The following is a 13,425-nucleotide window of genomic DNA, read 5'->3' on the forward strand; positions in this document are numbered from 1 at the left end:
ATTAGAAGCAAGTCATTAATTCAACCCACACTCAAGGAGAGGGAAAGTAAGCTTCACTCCTTGACGGATGTTGTGTCAAAGAGCTTGTGAACCTTTTTTTTAAACCCTCCACATGCCTATCAGACATTCCATTGGAGTTATTACATATTAGTTGAATATACAGATTTGGAGCTCAATGGAGAATCTGCAAGGGAGATAGAGCCCAGGAGTGGATACCATATGGCCATCACCGGCATTATGATATTCTTATGCCGTAGTGGGTATGAACACAAGCTTTAGTATTAAATGTGAATTCAAATTCCAAGTCATACACTCACTAGCCCTTTGATCTTCATTATCACGTACAAACCTCATGAGGTCCCACTTTTTTTTTCTTTTTAAAATGGGGATAATAACAATTACCTAGTCTTACCCCCACGGAGCTTTGGTTCACCCAGAAACCCGAAAGCTAGGTAGGTTGGTTTCCCAAAGAAAATACAAATTGTGGTACCAGCAGAAAGAGGAAGGAGACTAGACACGCAAAACCAAAAAGGCCCCTACAGACCTTTTAGGAAGACCAATGCCAACCGATCCCCAGAAAATATGTTCAGATGTTGATATGTAAAACCCTTCTCTGTTCCAAGAAATGGTCAATAAGGTCCTCAATACCTATTAAATGATTGGTGTGAGTGGATTTCTGTCGTTTAAATTATTTTTAATGTTTATTTATTTTTGAGAGAGAGACAGAGCATGAGCAGGGCAGGGGCAGAGAGAGAGAGACAGAATCCAAAGCAGGCTCCAGGTTCCAAGCTGTCAGCACAGAGTCCAATGCAGGGCTCAAGCCCACGCACCATGAGATCATGACCTGAGCAGAAGTCGGAAGCTTAATCAACTGAGCCACCCAAGCGCCCTGGGTTTCTGTAGTGGAAAATGAAGGCAGGGCAGAGTTTCAGGGAGGCAAGGAGGAGAAAGAGACAGTACAAGAGACAGAAACAAGAGACCAAGAGAAAGTATCCCCTAAATTCCCTAAATCCCCACAGGAATTAGAGGAAATCTTTGGGAAAGCTTTGGAACTGCTCTGGTTCAAGGAATGAGGATTTCAAGGCATTCTTCGCCTAGATATCAAAGGGCAAGAGGTTCTCTAGCTGATCATACTTTTTAAACTGTATCCAGACCACACCCAACAGAGTTTAGAAAAACTCACCTGAATTATGAACCCCCCCCCCCCCACCAAACTTCCAAACTTCCAATGGCAAGTGGGAAATGGAAGAGACAGTGAGAGCGATCATCGACTCCAAGAAAACAAAGAAGCTAAGGGGATGAGAGGTGGACGAACCCCAGTTTTAGAAAAGCTTAAGATCACTACATTTGTACACAGAGAGCTACTCTGAAGGAAGCTTATTCATTTTTATAATGATTTTACGAATGTCTGAGCATTTTTGATGAAATCCTTCAGATCTATAAAAAGGTATTGGAGAATAGCAAAGCAAACACCTGTGTTCTTACCACCCGGTTTAAAAAAAAGAGGGGGGGGGAACTTTACTTAGTTAACAATACTTGTAGAGTGATTTGGGTCTTTTAACCATGGGTATGCATGTCTGTGATAAACACACACAAAAAAAAAAATGAAAGCAGGGATTAAAAACTAAAACTAATTGCAGACCGAGCCATAGAAGGAATTTTAACAGTTAGATTACAGTGGCTATATCTTCTGTGCTCATAACAAACTATGGCTTTGAGCAGCTGTTTTTCTTTAATGAAGAAATAATTACATCCAAAGTGCTTTTACAGGAGACCCCTGTGAGCCCTCCCCTCTCTGATCATATTTTGCTCCTTCTTTCCCAAGATAACCACTATCCCGAATGTGATGTGTGCCTGTGAATATCTTTATATTTTTTATCCCTGTATGATATATAGTGTTGTTTTCCGTGTTCCTTAAACTTCATACCAACGGTATCATTCTGTACTTATCTCTCTGCAACTCGCTTTTCACTCGATGTTAGTTTTTGAGCTTGTCCGTGCTGCAAAGCACAATCCCAGCTTCCTCCGTTTGGGGCAAAAGTTCTCCTGATCGATTGATTCACTCTGCTCCTCATCCATTGATTCAGACCTTCTGTTTGTTACAGTGTTTGGCAAAGAGATACTCTTGAAGTTGACTCCTGGTCCATGGGTGTAAGTTTTTCTAGGGATCCGCCTGGGGAAACAACAGCAGAGTCATGGAGCGTGCCCATGAAAACCCCCTTTACCCGAGGGGTTTTTTCATACACGGAACAAAATGTCATCAAATTTTTGACCAGAGACGCCTAATCCCCGCAGTCTCCCCATCCTCTCCCGCAGTCAAGAATGTCACCCCTTTCTTGGCACCATTGACACCCTGCTCTTTCTAGAAAAATCTGGCATCCACAGCTCTCCTCAGTCTTCCTCCCTCTTGATTTCTCTGTGGTGTTCGGCCCTGTTGACTCAGGGTCGGGTAGGGATAGACACTCAGCAATTGAAGACACATTTTCTCACTCATGGGACCAGCATTGTCCAAGAGAAATATAACGTGAGCCACACATGTACTTTGAAATTTCTAGTAGCCGCACTGAAAGAAACAAGAGCCAGGTTTTAATAATATATTTTGTTTAATTCAATGTATCCAAAAAAATGATTTTAACCTATAATAGAAACATTATAAAATATATTCCACAGAGTTTTTTTTTTTTTTTAATAAATCGTCCAAATCCGCTGTGTGCCTGACGCATACAGCACATCTCGGCGCAGATGAGCCGTGTTTCAAATGCTTGAGAGCTTTACGCGGCTAGTCACTGCCACGGGGAAACATGGTCATCCAGACTTTGTTTCCCAAAACTTGGTAGATCCCAGATGATTTCTACACCCATCCGAGTCTAAAAGGTGGCTCGGGTAGTTCTTGGAGACCGAAAGATCTAGGACCACCCCCCACCCCCAGCCCCGCTCCATGGCCTTCTTCTTCAATCATTCATTCACCAAACGTTTGTTAACCCCCAACTCTGCTGAGCACCAGGCTGGGTCCTGAGGATACACTGGAGGGGGGTCCCTATATGGCCCATGCCCTCAAGGAAATTACCATCTGTTCAAAGTCATACAGAAAACCAACGTGCCCTGGTGCAAGCAAAAATGCAAATTATGGAGTTATGATTAAGAACATGGAGTCTGGAATCAGGTGGCTGTTCTCAGGCAAGTTTCTGTATCTCTCTGCTCCTTCAGCTCTAAAAATGAGAAAACGGTTGTGTTGGGCACTGCTGGGTCCTTACCCGGCACCGTGTCCCTTTCTTCCCCACTTAACAGACTTTGTTTCTGTGTTCATCTCTCTCCTGCATGGCCTAGGTGACCAGGGAAGACCAGCTTTCAGTGCATGACATCACCCTGGCCAATGCGCCCACTGTGTCACATGCTTATCCCCAAACCAGATGGCCAGAGGGATAGAGGGTACCAGTGGCCAAGCCCTGAGTTCCAGGCTCATTCCCAGATTCAGGGGTAGAGTGAATTCCACCCGGAGCCCACGGAGGTAGACGGGGGGAAGCCCTCAGAAGGAAAAAAATCAAGGGATTATTCCCAAAAAGAGAAATGATAGCCTGACCATCAAAATACACCTCCTAATGTACAACTCCTCCTTCTTGGCCAGGAACAGCGAGACCCTAGAGGGGAACTAGATTTTCTTGAGAACCTACAGTGTGCCAGGCATCACGTGTAACCACATACATTATACGCTGTCCGCATCACTGCCACATACATTATCACCAGGTGTCCCTTGTCACGCAAGGTAAACAATTTCATTTTCAAGTAACAGAAAAGAAAACCAAGGCAGGAGAAGTGGAGTAATCCGCTTGAAATCACATGTGTAGGAAGCGGCAGGCGAGGACACCACCCAGAGAGAGTGGCTCCAAGCTTGTGACCACCCCTGCATGAGATGTAATTTCACCCTCCACCCTCCCCTGCTGCCCCCTCTCGCTATCTTGGGCTCCCAATGCCAGACACCGGGGTAGCCTCTGTTTTCACGGCTCATTCCTTACAGAATGAACGCCAACAGGTGCCGGTCTCACTGAAAGGTAGAGCACTCAGCAGGCGCCTCTTTAAGGAACCCGTGTCTGCATCTCTCCCTCGTCCTTGGCAAATCACCCCCGCTTGAGTCTAGAGAATTCTGTAAACTAATGGGGAACAGCATGAGCCCTGGGCCCGACAGATTCAGGTGCCAGCTCTTCCACATGACTACAGATGGGACCTCAGGACAGTTTCTCGACCTCTCAGTGCCTCAGCTTCCTTCTCTGTCAAATGGGTCAGATCAGAGGCCCTTTCTCATAGGTTGGGAGGCTAAAACGGGGGCATCGGCCAGTTGGCAGACGCAGTGAAATGAGTCATGGCTGTGAGCCTTTTAAGATTATTCCAGGGGCGCCTGGGTGGCTCAGTCGGTTAAGCGTCCGACTTCAGCTCGGGTCGTGATCTCGCAGTCCGTGAGTTCGAGCCCCGCGTCGGGCTCTGTGCGGACAGCTCGGAGCCTGGAGCCTGGATTCTGTGTCTCCCTTTCTCTCTGACCCTCTCCCATTCATGCTCTGTCTCTCTCTGTCTCAAAAATAAATAAACATTAAAAAAAAAAAAAAGATTATTCCACTGAAGAGTAAGACTTAACCTTAGATATTTGAGCCTCTACAGGAAGGGTCTAAAGGATGGGGGAGTAGCTTGGATTGGCAAGACTGACTTATTCAGCAGCCATCCCCTTACAACTGCTACACTGGAAACACTTCGAGGATAATAATAATAATAATAATAGAAATTGTTGCCAATAATTTGGAACGTTAGTGTGGTCAGGATGCTGCTAAGAGAACCTTCCATGCAATCTCATAGAAGCACCGTTACAGTGTTAAGTCGGCGGTGGGGGGGGGGGGGTCATTATGGTGCCCATTTAAAGAGAAGGCAACTGAGCTCATTCAAGTCACGTGATTTAATCACTTCTTTAAAGGTAATGACAGAACCAGGATGTCAGTTCTCCCTGAGCCCAAAGGACATGTCCTTTTTTTTTTTTTTTTTTTTTTTTTGAGACAGAGAGAGAGAGAGAGAGAGCACAAGTGATCGAGAGGCAGAGAGAAAGAGAATCCCAAGGGGGCAGAGGGGGGGAGAGAGAGAGAGAGAGAGAGAGAGAGAAAGAGAAAGAAGCAGGGCTCCCGCTCAGGAACCATGAAATCATGACCTGAATGGAAGTCGGCTGCTTAACAACTGAGCTACCCAGGCGCCTCCCACCCCCACCCCAAAGGCCATGTTCTTAACGGTCAGCAGGATAGCAGTGCTGTATAAAATGGTGAGATGCTCAGCTACCAGATTAGAAAGAAGTTCTGAAGAGTGAGAATATTCAACTGAGGCAAGAGTGCGGAGAGCGTGGCGTGGTGAGACCCCGTTACTGGGCATATAACCGTGCGCGTGTATGTTGGACGCGAATTTAGGGATAAAAATTCAGATGGGATATGCACACCCCGAGTAACCCACCTGTTTCACCGCTCTGCACCTGCCTCCGAGAAATACCCTCACTGGCACGCAAGAGGGCAGGCAAAGCTGCTTACATGCAAGAGTGGGAAACCGGAGGCAACCCCAGGTACGTCGGTGTTACGGAGACACGTGTAATGGATACACCGATGGGCCGGGTTCAAAGAGGCGGTTTTCAAACATGGGATAAGTCTAAGGGTACTGACATGAGCCAAACTCCTGTAAGCATGTTGAAGTTAAAAATATGCAAATATTGGGGCGTCTGGGTGGCTCAGTCCGTTGAGCGTCCGACTTCAGCTCAGGTCATGATCTCGTGGTCCATGAGTTCGAGCCCGGCGTCGGGCTCTGTGCAGACAGCTCAGAGCCTGGAGCCTGCTTCCGATTCTGTGTCTCCCTCTCTCTCTGCCCCTCCCCTGTTCATGCTCTGTCTCTCTCTGTCTCAAAAATAAATAAACGTTAAAAAAATATGCAAATATATAGATGCAGGGAATGAGGCTGTTTACATCTGCAAAAACTTTGCACCTCTATGTAAAGCATGGGAAACATCTTGAAAGATACGTTAAGGATTCTCTCCGAGGAGAGAGGAGGAGGGCAGGGGATGAAAGGGTGGCCTGCCATTCTGCATGATTTGAATAGCTTCCATGACCCTGTTGATGTTTTCTTGGAAAAATTGTGTAAGCCATGAGATGAGATACGGCTCAGTAAAAAGAAAGACCACCGTGCAGGGATGATTCATGGTCTTCCTGACAGCCCGTCTCCCTGAAAAAAATGTGCATTTTGCACATCTGTACAAAACCACGTTCAGGGCACCCACAGAGTCACTAGAAACTGTCCGTGAGACCTAGTGACCCCTGGCTTAAAACACTTGCAAAGGAGAGACGGAGTGTGGTAGATCAACGGTGCCACAAGTCCTTGGCCACTCCTCCCACGGCAAGGTAGGATCTGAACCCACTCCCCTGGAATCTGAGCCGGCCTTAGTGATTTGCTTGGCCAGTAGAATGCAACAGAAGGGGTGCTCTGGGACTTTGGGGGCTAGTCATAAGAGGCCCCGCCTGCAGCTCTACCCGAGCCCCTTGAGACCCTCCTCCAGGGGAATCCAGCCTCCACGGAAGGACTCTGACTCCCTGACGTCACCATACCGCAGAGGCCATGTGTCGTAGACAATCCCAGTTGAGCCCAGCGGCACAGCCATCCTTGCCAAGGCACCAGACATTGAGTGAAACCAATGTACCTCGAAGACCAGCCCATCCACCAGCCTTCGGGTGATCTTGGTTGACACCATGAAGAGCAATGGTGACCCACTGGCTAAACTCCTGACCCACAAAATCAACAGATATATACTGGTCGTGGCTTTAAGCTACTGAGCTTGGGGATAGTTTGTTACTTGTCAATAATTAGAACAAGAAGGGAATGTGCTCCTGTGATCTGGGGTGAAGGTGGGGATCCCACCCATCCCAGGACCCTGGAAGAGGTTCTCTCTTCAGACGTGGTACATTAGGTGTGTCCTAACCTTTCATTGTAGAAACTTCCACCCTTCCTTCCTTCTTTCCGTCCTTCCTTCCTTCCTCCCTCCTTCCCTCCCTCCCTCCCTTCCTTCCCTCTTCCTTCCTTCCTTCTTTTCCTTCTTCTTCCTTCCTTCCTTCTTCCTTCCTTCCTTCTTCTTCCTTCCTTCCTTCCTCCCTCTCTCCCTTCCTTCCCTCTTCCTTTTTTCTTTTCCTTGTTCTTCCTTCCTTCCTTCTTCCTTCCTTCCTTCTTCCTCCTTCCTTCCTTCTTCCTTCCTTTCTCCCTCCCTCCATCCCTCCCTCCCTCCCTTCTTTCCCTCTTCCTTCCTTCCTTCTTTTCCTTCCTTCTTCCTTCCTTCCCTCTTTCCCCAAATTTTAATTGAACACTTCCTAAATTGGTTCAAATCATGGTCCAGACTCGGGAAACACAGATCAGTTAGCTAAGGTCCCTATTCTCCAGGGATTCCAAGTAGGAGATGGATAGACACACAAATAATTATCTTTTGAAATCATAGATATAGAAACCATGGTTGTTGTATGATGGTAATAATAAAATCCTTTGCATTAATTGGCTTTATATGGATAAACTCATTCCATCCCCTGAGATGGGTTCCACTCCTATTTCTACTCATCTGATGAACCACTTGAAGCACACAGACACTGCGAGATGCATCCAAAATCATGTGAACAAGAAGTCACAGTCAGAATTTGAACCCAAGCTGTCTGGTTCCAAAGCCACCAGAGATGTTAGGGAGAAGAACAGACTGTGGGGCCCCCAAGGAGAAACGAGATACCCTTGGGGCAATGCTGACCACTCAGGTCCAGGCCAAGGTGTTTTGCCTGAAACACCTAGGACCGAAGTGGAAGAGATCGTAAGGAGCGATCAGGTTCAAGACGGCTGTGGACAGTCATCCTGACGGGGTTGGCTGATGGCTGCATTTGGGATAAGAGAGGACAGAGGTCGAACAGGGAGCACGATCCTATGGCAAAGTCAAGGGTTGGGTTTGGGCTGTGATAATTTGGAACGCTGGAAATCCCGGGTGCATTCTGGTGGCCCGTGGCGAAGGAGTCCACTTTCTCGAAGGAAGAGATTTCACTCTTTAAAAAATAACCTGCTCGAATTCATAGAAACAGAAAGTAAACCAGTGGTTGCCCGGGGCTGGGGGGACAGGGAGGGGAGAGTAGATTTAGTGAGGACGGGGTTTCAGTTTGGGAAGACAAGACGTTCTAGACTCGGAGGGTGGTGATGGGGGCAGAATGCTGGGAATGGACTTAATGTCACAGAGTTGAAATGGCAAAGACAGTCAGTTTTACACTGTGTCTGTTTAATCACAGTAAACAACAAAATAACCTGGAGTTTTGGATTCTCTTGAAAAGTTGGATGATCTGACGAGTCTGTGGTTCTCCTCCAGGCCCGCCCCCCCCCCCCCCGAGCCCACTCAGGTTTGGGGCTCCTCAGAAGGCCCCGTCCAGCCTTCCAGAGAACATCCCTCTTTCTGACGATCCCCTTTGCTTCCTGCCTTCCCCGGGGCCCAGGAGGGGTTAGTGCAAGGAGTCAGGCCAAGAAGGACGGCCAGGCTGGGACCTCGCCCTTCTAGTCCATCACTAATTATGATGATTGGTGTTGCCCAGTGATTAGCCAGCTGTGCTGCCAGCATTAAACGGTCATTTATCAAAGCCTGAAACTCCTTCTTCAATGGAAAAGCACGGCCCTCGCCCTGCACTCGGGCAAACGGAGGCCGCTCAAACCGCCCTTGTCAGCGTGGAGGCCAGGGTTCCAGCCTGCTCGGCCCCTGATGCGTGCAGAGAAGGGCGAGAGCAAAGCCATGGATCACGGCCAGGAGACAAGTCTGCGTGTCACAGGCGCGTGTGTGTGTGTGTGTGTGTGTGTGCGTGTGTTTGCGCTCGCATGCACGAGCGCGCCTGCATGAAAGATGCTTAGAATTCAGAGCCACATTCCCGAGCAGGTGAGGCACCTGCGTGTCCCTCCCACAAACACCCCAGCAGCATTCTGGTCTCTGTCCGGAGACTGAATGAAGAGGAGCTTTGTTTTTCCCTCTTTTTATTTTTACTTATTTGTTTGTTTGAGCTTCGGAGGGCTGTGACTACGAATTACCACAAACTAAGCGGCTTAAAACGGCAGACTCCTCCTCCCCCAGGCCCGGAGGCTGTGAGTCCCAACGGCGGCGGGTGACAGCAGGGCCGAGCTCCCTCCTGGGGCCTCAGGGAAGGATTCTTCCTGCCTCTCCCAGCTTCTGGCTGCTCCGTGCCCCTTGGCTCATGGCCTTGTCCTTGCAATCTTGGCCTCTGGGTGCACTTGGCCATCACCCTGTGTCTGCTGGGTTCCTCTTTCTGTCTCACTGGCCTCGGGGCCCACCCTGAGCCAGGATGATCTCATCTTGGGGTCCTCACCTTAACTACATCTGCAAAGACTCTTATTCCAAAAAAAAGGTCGCATTCTGGGGTTCCAGACGGACAAGTCTTTTGGGAGGATACAATGCAAGCCACACGTCCTCAAATATCAGACCTTGATCCTGAAGGCCCCTGGGCCCCTGGAAGAGGTCACCTCGGCCCTCCTGGGGCTCCTGCCCATCTCAAGGCTCAAACGGCCTGGGGCCTTCGGCACAGGTGTGGGGTGAGGGTAGAGCATCGGTCCTCAGCCACCAGTCAACCCAGAAAAAGGCCCTTGTCTGTACGGGGCCTCCACCGTCACTATGCCGCAGAGGGACGTGCTTAATGGAACAGCACGTCACACGCCTTCAGGGGCATCATCCTCCATGGTCAGGGGTCCTTCAGGGCTGCGTCGGCGGGCAGGTCCCTTAGATTCAAGACCCCACTCGCGCACTTCCTAGCTGGGCAGCTTTGGGTACGTACTTAACCTCTCTGCACCCAGTTTCCTCGTCTAAGATACAGAAATAACAGCGCTGCCTCCCAGAATTTTCGTGAGCCCCGAGTGCCTGGCACAGAACAGGTGCTGCGTGCCTGCGTGTATCATTGTCCTCATCCTCGTTATTATCGGAGCCACGGGGGCCAGGGCACATCCGCCGGAAGCTTGCAAAGGTATTGCTTTTATCCGAGGTCTCTTTTAAATTTTGAACCAATATTCTCATAAGGGAGAGTTCCCATAAAAATCCCGATTTCAAGCTTTTTTGTGACAATTTTTTAAAATTGTTTTCATGTTTATTTATTTATTTTGAGAGAGAGAGAGAGAGATAGAGAGGGAGCCGGGAGGGGCAGAGAGAGAGGAAGACAGAATCCCAAGCAGGCTCCCCGCTGTCGGCACAGAGCCCAATGCGGGGCTCGAACCCACGAACCGTGAGATCGTGACCTGAGCCGAAGTCGGACGCTTCACCGACTGAGCCCCCCGGGCGCCCCAAGATTTCGGGCTTTTCTAAAAAAAAAACTCCGGAGACTTGGCAACTTTGGGGTCGCATCCCCGCCTGGCACCCGTTGGCTGTGGGTAAGTAGCAACTGTTCTCTTTAAATGTGTCGAGGGCCCCAGGCCCCCCTCCCGGGTTCACAGGTACACACATCCTCTCGCGCTCCTGAGCCACCCTGTGGCCCCCCGGCCCTGACAGCATTGGAGCTTGCCGTCCCCTCACCTCCCCGGAGGCAGCTGATGCCAGATGGGTTGTGTGGCATAGCCGGGGCCACCCAGCTCGCCACAGTGGAACTGGAGCCCCGGCCTCCTGGCTGCCAGCTTCCTTGTTGCCACTGAGATATTTGTAAATGTGGGATGGCCCCGCTCGTCGCTGTCGGATGACAGAAATGGAAGAGAATGTGGCAGCCTTCTCTTCTGGTCTCACGCTCAGGCTGGCTGTTTCCAAATGATGGAAGTTGGTCCAGAGGAGGGGTTCTGGAATTGTTTGTGTGTGGCAGAGACCCCCCGGGGCAGTCTGGTGAATCCCGCAAAACCCTGCTCAGAAGAACATCGAAAACCACATAAAATAAAATCCATAGGATTACAAGCAAAGTCAATTGCTTTTAAAATAAAATCACTGAAACGTCTATAAAAAACAAATTTGAGATGCCGGAACACAGGTGCTTCTGGATGAACGCACTGAGTAACAAGAGTGAGAGCAGAGTTTAATACCTGCCGTAATCCCAACATCAATGATGAGCGAATAATATTTCCGGATATCCACAACTGCCGGGATGTGATAGCAAAGTATCTGTGGCTTCCACGGCTGGCAAAACTTTGGGTATTGCTACTACTATGTGGTAATCAAGAAATTGCTACATTAGAAGTAAATTTGGGGGTTGCCCGGGTGGCTCAGTCGGTGAAGCGTCCGACTTCGGCTCAGGTCATGATCTCACGGTTCGTCGGTTCGAGCTCTGTGTCGGGCTCTGTGCGGACAGCTCAGAGCCTGGAGCCCGCCTCAGATTCTGTGTCTCCCCCCTCTCTCTCTCTCTGCCCCTCCCCGCTCGTGCTCTCTCTCTCTCTCTCTCTCTCTCTTTCTCTCTCCCTCTCAAAACTAAATAATATACATTAAAAAAAATTTTTTTTTAATTTTTTCCATGTTTATTTATTTCTTTTGAGAGAGTGACAGACAGCTTGAGTGGAGGAGGGACAGAGAGAGAGACACAGAACCCAAAGCAGGCTCCAGGCTCTGAGCTGTCAGCACAGAGCCCGATGCGGGACTCGAACCCACCAACGGTGGGATCATGACCTGAGCCGAAGTCAGACGCTTAACCGACTGAGCCACCCAGGCGCCCCAAAAAAATTTTTAAAAAGAAGTCAGCTTGGTGAATGTAAATGTGTGAGACTTTTTCCTTTGCAAGTTCTCAGATCTGCTAAATTCTATCCCTGCAACGCCCAGGCTGAGAACCCCTCCCAGAGGAAGGGCTGGGAGGTGATGGCACCTGTAACGGAGGGCTGAGGTCCAGCGAGCCATGCACAGAGGGGCACCGCCCCGTGTTGATAGCATGTCTGCAGACTTGTGATGCTCCCTCATCAAGGGGCAGAAGCTGACCTCAGATGACAGGAGGAGAGAAGCAATGCACCTCCCCCCCAAACCCCCAGACAGGACACACGGTGCATCTTGTACAATGCAGACGTCGGGGTGCCGACCCCCCGGGCGGTCGAAAAGCCGAGTAAGCTACAGAAGAGAAAATGTTATCAAGAAAATCATAAGGGAGGGACACCTGGGTGGCTCAGTTGGTTAAGCCTCTGCCTCTTGATTGCAGCTCAGGTCATGATGTCACGATGTCATGATGTCATGTACATCATGCCCCACGTCGGGCTCCGTGCTGACAGCTCAGAGCCCGCTCGGCATTCTCTCTCTCCCTCTCTCTCTCTCTGCTCCTCCCCGGCTCACTCGCTCTCTCCCTCGCTCTCTCTCTCTCTCTCAAAATATATTTTTTAAAAATTTTTAAAAAACCGGAAGAACCTTCTGGAAAAGCAAGAGTCAATCTCTCATGTTTTTCCACCTCCACGAATAACCAAAACAAAATGACCTCAGAAGAGCGTGCCTTAACTGAGTGTTTACTATGTGCCAGGCCCCCTTCAACTGGAATTAATGCACTCATGAAATCCTTCCAACGGTGTGAAATTGGTACCATCGATACCCCATCTCCCCTGGGGGACCACGTCCTAGGTGAGCAGGTGCAACTCATCAAGAAGATGGGCAACTGCCTGACTTACTTCCGCAGTCTGGCTGCCTCCAGGCGGGGCTGGACCAGGATCTCTTTGAAAGACTCGCCCTTGAGCACAGCCAGGAGCCTCTGGAGCCCAGCAGCCTCCCCGGTGCCCCTCTGGCATCCCCCTGGTGCCCGAGTGTCTCCCGCAGCCAGTAGACAGCTTTTCAACCACCCCTTCGCCCTCTCCCGAGCCACGGAACAAACAGAAACAAGAAAGCTTTTTGCAGAAAACGAAAATCTCACCGATGAGGAGACCGTGGCTCAGACCATGTACTCAAAGCACGGGGTTGGAAGTTGAAAGCAGAGCCCACAGTCCCCACACCACAGTGAAACGCTGAGGACAGAGGTCAAGGTAGAGTGGCATAGACGTGGTTGAGCCCTCTTCTAAAACCCCTCTTCTTTGCTCTTTCAACAACCTAATATTTGGGTCTCAGGGCCTAAAGGAGTGAAACCCAATACTATTCAGATGCCTAAAATCCCATCCCGATCATTCTTCTCCTTCGCGTAACATTTCGATCTCTGCCAGCACATTTTGGGGACGCCTTGAATTGTCATCGGTGGCTAACACCTCGGTGTAAATGAGTGTTTTGGTAAGGGTGCTAACAGTCTTCCAGAGATTCACGTTCTCTCTTTGGAGTGCGGAGATATGCGAAGTTGAGCTGTCTTCTCTTTAAGGAAGAAAAATCGACCCTCTTCAGCAGGGAGAGCCCGGCAAGCCCAAACTGAATCAGAGCTCAGCTGTTTGCCGAGCTAACTAGCAGTCCGGTGGCCTCCAGGAGAAGTCCCCTTGCACGTGTTAATGGCGCGA

The sequence above is a fragment of the Panthera onca genome, chromosome A3 (assembly GCF_046562875.1).
Source record: "Panthera onca isolate mPanOnc1 chromosome A3, mPanOnc1 haplotype 2, whole genome shotgun sequence".
NCBI classification, from domain to species: Eukaryota; Metazoa; Chordata; class Mammalia; order Carnivora; family Felidae; genus Panthera; species Panthera onca.